Source organism: Pleuronectes platessa, chromosome 18, assembly GCF_947347685.1.
Source record: "Pleuronectes platessa chromosome 18, fPlePla1.1, whole genome shotgun sequence".
Lineage (NCBI taxonomy): Eukaryota > Metazoa > Chordata > Actinopteri > Pleuronectiformes > Pleuronectidae > Pleuronectes > Pleuronectes platessa.
Window position 1 is genome coordinate 13,595,580 of NC_070643.1, and position 7,500 is coordinate 13,603,079.

The 7,500-nt window shown below is 45.2% G+C and overlaps 1 protein-coding gene across 1 annotated transcript in view; it reads right to left on the bottom strand.

The window, feature by feature from the left end:
- The window catches only part of runx1t1 (RUNX1 partner transcriptional co-repressor 1), a 58,715-nt gene that overhangs the window by 16,145 nt on the left and 35,070 nt on the right, over positions 1–7,500 (bottom strand). The gene's annotated exons all lie outside the window — the stretch shown is intronic.

Below are 7,500 nucleotides of genomic sequence, written 5' to 3' on the forward strand. Positions count from 1 at the left end.
CCGAGCTCACCGCGAGGCATACACACGATATGACAATACACACCAATTATAAGAGTGTAATGAGCAGCAACACGTTCAGGAACAGTAAAGGTCACATGCGTATGCAGCGATATGCTGTTGAGGTGAGAGATTGTGGATAGAGATCCTCGAGGCAAAGGCAGCCCGAGGAAGAAACTCAAACTCTGTCGGAGGAGGAAGAGAAAAGGGAGGAACGATCCCATCCTCTCTCCAGACAGAGGTCACACTCCTCCTCCTCGAACCATGCAACACTGCGTGGTGCGCTAGGAGGGGTCGACAGATAAAGTCACTGGGAAGGTGGGAATTATCTGGCTCCCAGCAAATCAAAATTGACACCTTGAACCTAAACCTATCAGGGGCATTAGCTGCAGAAAAGGTTGAATTTGAAGGTCTAGTCTTCTACAGTTAAAAGCGATAAATTGCCAGAGAGCAGCGTGAATGGACAAAGAGCAGAGTAGTGGAAAAACTGGAGTGATTGGGAAAGCAGAGGATGGAGGGATGGAGGTGAAAGAGGAGTAAATATGAAGGAAGGCCACGGAGAACGGAGCGACTGTCCAAACCTCTAACCGTCTCCCCACTGTGCCGGTCTGCCTCTTTCCCCTCTCGCTACCTCTTTCCACACACATCCATCCTCTCGACCTGGCCAGACTGAGAAAGGTTTACTGCTCTAATTTCAACCCGGTAAAAAAAAAAAGACTGGATCCGACTATTTATTTTATAAACTCGGGCTTCAGCAGAAAGGCCAGTGGAAACATATAGTCTTACCTCTGGCTGCCAGCTATCACATCCTGTGTGCCTGCTGAAAATATGATCTACGAAAATACAAGGTCATTAAAAGAGAGACGGCCGGGTGACGGCACCCGAGGTAATTCATCATTTTCCAGTCAAACACAAAGACCTTATATGTATATACTTAACAAGCCCAAGTTAAATAAGGAGAAGTCCCCGTATCGCACGTGGCTGCACTTATCCTGTTTCGATTGATCCTTGAGCTCATGCTTTCCATACTTCTGTTTATTTCCTCTTCTAATTGTGTGGTAATTGCTGGGCCCAGTGGACATGGTCTATTGTTAGAGAGCGGGAGATATAATAAGGATCCAAAGCCTCTTATAATTAATCTTTCAGACCTGATAAGGAAACGGATGGAGTGAATCACCACCAGGCAATTTGAAATCAGACACTGATGTCCAACAGTCCCGAGGGTGCAACGGGGGGGGGGGGGCTTTAAGGACATGGCTGGAGCTTTATTCCATTGGGTGTTATTAATTTAAGGGACACAAGATTTATAATCATTGTTTTCCACAATAAAAGATTTAAAAGTCAATTGGAAGCTTAATGAGGTGGCAAAAAAAAAGATCCTAACTGAGTTCTGGACTTGCGATCCACCTGAACTCCCTCGTGGCACCAGGAGCCCGGTGGCCATTATGAAAAGACGAGTTTGGTTACAGGCCTGTAATTGAGGATTAACACCTGGGTCAGTGTTATCGTCGGACGGCAGTCGCCGGGTAGAGAGGAGAGAAAACATAAACCCAGAAAGCATTTGAAACTCATCCGCAGTCCCTCAGGTGAAGAAGATGAAGGATAAAGGATGAATTAGTGGCGAAATCCATGCAAACGGCAAACACACACACTCACACACACACATAGGCAATATTCCCCCTCTTATACACACACAAACCACACACACACTTTTGAGATGTATAAGCACCATGCTCTCTGGTTCTGATTTGATTGAGGGTATTGCAGAGACTATAAGCAGAATAAAATCAATGTCTTCATACTAACCAACGAGGGCTGCACCCAACCATTCGCTCAGCAATTACTGTGCCACTTGAATCAATAGCTATACTCCCTCCACGAGGTAATTTATCCTCTTTGGCAAAAATAAAAAATACACCCGGCAAGTGGAGCACATTATTGCAAACACATAGGACTGTGTATTTGTCGTTTTCATGAGCAAATACGGCTTAAAACCTCAAATATATATACGTACAGACATGTGTCAGGCAGGCCTCTGAGTGACGGCGATAGCAAGCAACTTCATGCATAATTCAAATCCAAGAGAACAAGCGTTCTTAAACAACCTTGAAAACAAAGCCCGGACGTCTCCTCCAGACTAATACACCTGTTAAAAGTTAATGGCCGGACTTAAACGCACGTCTATTGTCGTCCATTTATTAGCCCTGTTACTGCCCCATCAGCTGCGCACTGTAGGGGAAGGATGGGGATATTCCTGGACCGGGCAGATATCGACGTGCAGGAGCTTTTAATGGAACGCTGCCGATGAGTGCTTTGACTTTGCCTAACTCGCTTTACGACTTCTCAGAAGTGCTGTTGTCCAGGAATTAATGGATTGAAGAGGCAGCAACCGGCTATTAAAGAAGAGGAGAGCTTCCCAAACGTGTGTGGATTCGTCTCGTGCACTCCGAGCAGGCGAGAGATGCCAAACCCATTGACCATCGCGCCGTGGTCGACGGTGATTCCAGCCTCACAGCAGCCTCTTGGTTTCTTATCGAGCATCATAGAGGAGGTGTCGTGTATTCGTTAGAGTAAAACATGTTGACATGTGCTTAAAACATAATGATAGGCTTACACTTATGGTGCTTGCCCTCTGGACACTCAGACATTCTCAGAGAGTCCTCCAGATGTTTGTCTTATTTGCACTCTACCTTTTGGGATGACGTTTGACCTAGGGAGATGTCTTGACCAGCTGGTGGATGGAATGTTTTTGACCAATGTGTCTTGATGTTCGGACACAAAAACGTGCCCTTATTTAGTCAAACATCCCATAAGGGGACGTCATTTACCTGAAGTCAAGGGCGCAACCAATGTCCCTATATAACGGTGTGTAAGACCCCCGAACGTCAGATTTTCACCATTTGGCTGTGTGATGTCTCCGGGTTTCTAGATGCTCGTCCTGACCTGTGAAACTTCTGTGTAATAAACTTTGTTATACTGAAGGTACTAGGTCCTCGGAGTCCTTTCTTCATCATCAACAACTTCTACAACAAAATCTACCTCTCGGCTACATAGAATATACGATAGAGGTCTGAGTGCAAACATTTGTATCACAGGTGGACGGAGGGAGGCTCAAACTCAAAGAGAATACCGGGGCTGTAGTGGCACTTCATTAAATGCATTATCATCCGGCTATCATATTGTGTGTGTCAGGTAATTACACTGATATCTGACTGAATTACGGGGCTACCCCAAGGGATGAGGCTGAACTTGTTTCACGGACCACGAAGTGAGAAATCATCTGGTGTAAATCCCTGCAGGTTCTCACCAACTCTCTGCAGCCGTCATCTTGTGCCCCTCGGATTTATTTTTCCATCCACCCCAGTTGAGCAGTTGAGAATAATAAAGTGTAATAATTTGAATATGCTAACTACCCTCACGTCTCCTCTAAAAAAAAAAGTTACTCTTGTTTGTAACTTCCCCAATCTCTTTACAATCTCTCTCTCTGGCTCACAGAGACGGAGCGATCCTCGAAAATGAGGAGAAACCCTGGACAACCACCTGCCACTCACAGGGATGTCCTCACACTTACATCACCCGTTTGCATCGTCCGTGATTACGTGATCCTCCATGTTTGCAAAACCCCCTCCTTCTCTCCCTTCTACTCATGCCCCCCCCCCTCTTTCAGCCGAGCTCAAAGAAAGGAGATTTTTATCCCCCCGCTGACTTGCGATGCACGCCTTTTTTTCTAAGGTTACATGCGAGTTACATCACTCGCCTAAAACAAGGTTGTTGCAACGAACGATATCTAGGAGGAACGCCGCCCCCGAGAAACAGTTCAAAATGTTACCGAAAGGACTTTGGCTCGACGCACAACTACAATGTTGAATCAGAACCTGACGCGTTTCATCATCGCACGCTCACAGCGAGGGGGTCATTCCACATTCAAATCCCCATGAGAAATGAGGACAACATGGCCTAACATCGGTGTTTCATATTATTCAGAGGGGCTACAACCACTTCAAAGTCTATCATCAGGAGTCAAACAATCTCCATTACACACTTCATAGGCCCCGATTGCTGCTGCGCGCATACGTATATGTGTTTGCATGAGCGTGTTTGCGTGCGCTGTGATCATACAGTTGGAAGACCCAGAGAATGATGTGATAACAGTGGCAGTAATGCGCCACTCGAGAGTACTTCACACGGGCGAATCCCATTCTTCAGAACGACAATGGATCTCTATCATGCTGGGTGCATTTTCCAGAGTTGGCGGCTTTGACATAAACAATTTACGCGAGCACAAGATTGTATTAGTCAGACATAAGATATCATCTTTATGGAGTTAAATGGAAAAATGCACATAGGGTGACCCACTCGTGCACTACACACACACACACACACACACAATAAACACACACAGGCAAACATATAACGTACACATGCATAATACCTCCAGCACACACACTGGTTCGTTGCCGTTCAGGTGACAACTGTGAGGCACTGACGCTGCGTGACGCCTGTGAATTGAGCGGTAATGTCCACACCATGCCAATGTCTGTGCAAGATGGTGCCTCAGGGTGTGTTACCCCCCCCACCCCGCACACACACACACATATATGTACAGCCACAATAATGTGGGAAGAGAGGGAGCAGGACGGATAGGTAATGGAATAGATGAAGCGATACAGAGATGGTGGCGATAGCGGCTTGTAGTGAATCCTCTGTGTGCTGGGTGCAGATGAGAGGGAGAGGGAGAGAGGGAGCAGGGGATGAACACAACGGAGGGATACAAAAAATGGAGAGAACGAGAGAGGAGGGATGTGTTGAAGAGCACAGCTGAGGGACAGGTGGGGCGATTGAGATTCAGGCGGCGTACGCGGAGAAACAAGAGGAATCTATCGGTATGCACGAGTGGTAACCTCTCTCCTCTCTTTCCATCATCCCCTCCTCTAGACCATGCACACAAACGCACGCACAAGCACACACACACACAGACACACACACACACACGCACGCACGCACCCACACACAGATTCACCGGCAGCCAGATGGAGCAGTATGCAGAGCATGTCCCATCAAACTCCACCCGCTTGTCAAGAAGATGTATGGATGCTACACCCTACCGCAGACCCACAAACACACAAATACATACACGGAACTGCAAGGATGCATGTGCACACTACAAGCAAAACAACACAACCCTCTCTCTCTCTCTCTCTCTCTCTCTCTCTCTCTCTAGCTCTCTCTCTCTCATGCGCACACATAGATCTGATTTCCATCATCTCATTTATTTCCCTCCCCAGCAGATGCAGGATGCAGAGGAGAGCTGAACCACCATCAGTTTGTCCCTTTGGACTTCTCCCTCTCTTCTTCCTCCACTCTTTCTCGCCCTCTCTCTGTCTCTCCTTTTCCCAGCGTTCTTTACTTCCCTCTCTCTTTCTCCTCTGTGAAGACACACATTCCTACCGAGTGAACGCTCCACATTCACTCACGACTGCTGCACCATCTCATCTCCCGGCAAAATTACAGTGAACGACCGGGCACAGTGTGACTTAGCCTCCGGTAATGAGGATATCATTTTATTTAATGCAAATATCATGACTTTAAATGTGACTTCACGGGATGTGATCAACTATCTGGTATATCTCTTTTCAAATCTCTCTCTTCAAATCATTGATGTTGGTTTGCTTCAAACCTCAGCTCCCCTGGTGTGTGATGTCCCCGTCTCCATCGAAGTCCAATCAATCAAAGTGGATTGAAAAAAAATCCAAGTTTCCCATATTTTAAAACTTATTAGAGATGGAGCCTCGGGACTCAAGGGAATCTTTAATAAGACTATCTTTTATGATGAATAAGTTGAAGTAATTTGTCAAAGGAGAAAGAAACTCTTTTGCGGACGTGTACCAACTAATATTAAATGTTTAAATAGTTAATGTGTTCCACTGATCTGAGGGCATCACATTTTTCATCTCCAACAACCAGTCATTTTGTAGAATATGCTACATTAGGGAATATGGTTTTCTTAAAAATGGCCCGTTCACGAGGTCCAACTAATAATAGAGGAATGTTGGGGATGTAGGGTCGTAGTATTTGTACTATGAGAAAAAAAAAGGCCATCGTGTTTATATTATTTTAGAATAAACACTGCTGCATAATAACTGTTTATATAGAGGAATCACAAGAGGAATACTGCAGTATCCAAAAGAAGTGTTTTCCCTCTAAATGCTCTGATTTTCAAGAGTTTTGCATCCATTCTGCTTCGATTTATGGCGCCATGTTACCAAATATCATAAATACATAGACATATGTACAGACTGAGTATAATAGTGAATGAGCGATGGCACAGTCACGTCACTGGAGCATTGTATTTTTCTCTCTTCAGTCGAACGTAGTGTATTTACACTTTTTCAAGCCAGCAAAGACATAAGGAGATTTCTCAATCGCACACAAAGGTCTGAACACCATCTGTTCCATCGCACAAACATTAACACACACACGCCAGCACATATGTACAAATACACAAAAATACATAAACTTAACATACAAATCCTGCAGAGCATCTAACACTACACACGCGCACAAACACACACACACACACACACACACACACACACACACATACACACTGCACAATAAAACATATGCTGTGAATAACATTCGGAGCCCTTCACTCTTTAAAAGGAAAGAAAAAAAGGATTTATAGTAATGTCTGTTTTACCCATCTGTTAAAATAAGGTCTCTCTTGCAGAGAGGAGGAGAGGAAGCAAGTGTTAAGGAACAATAAAAATGATTCACAGTGCCCGTTACACGTCCTCTCAAATCGAACCGATTCCTGCCACATCTTGTTGCCAGGCAAAATTGAACTACAGGGTCTTGTAAAAGAAACAGACGGGCGACGGGAACGGGTGGTGGAAAAGAAAACATACAGCAAGTGGGTGAATGGGGGGAAGAAAGGGGGTCAGGGAGAGTTAGAGGTAAAGAAAACATCAGGATATGCACAGGGACAGAAGGAGATAGGAAGAGGAAGCATTTGCTTTTGAAACATAGACATTTCTCCAAAGCGCGGCTCAACATATTTAGAAAACTATCAAAAATGGGTTTTGGAATAAAGCTGCAGCTGTTGCTGCCATTAACGACATGATGTCGATATAATGACACAAATGTTGTTTTCCGGGGGGAAATAAAGTGAGTATAAATCAGACCTAAGCCTTGGTGAGCTCCATTTGTCCATTCGATGGAAGGCAGCCTACTGAAAATGACTCTCCTCCAGCAGTTTGGTGGATTTCTGATGCCACGCTGACGCAGGGCCAAGTGAACCCAAATGGATCTGGGTGTTTTCCCAGACAGGACTCAGTGCCAGCGGAGGGCGAGTCACACAGACAGTCAATGCAAATCCTAATGCTGAAGACACAAGCTCCTAAAGCTCCAGAGCCGCAGGGTTACCTTTAATATACATATACAGTGTGCTGTGTGGCTGAGGGATGATATAGTCGCAGCATATTAAAACAGGTATCTAGTTTT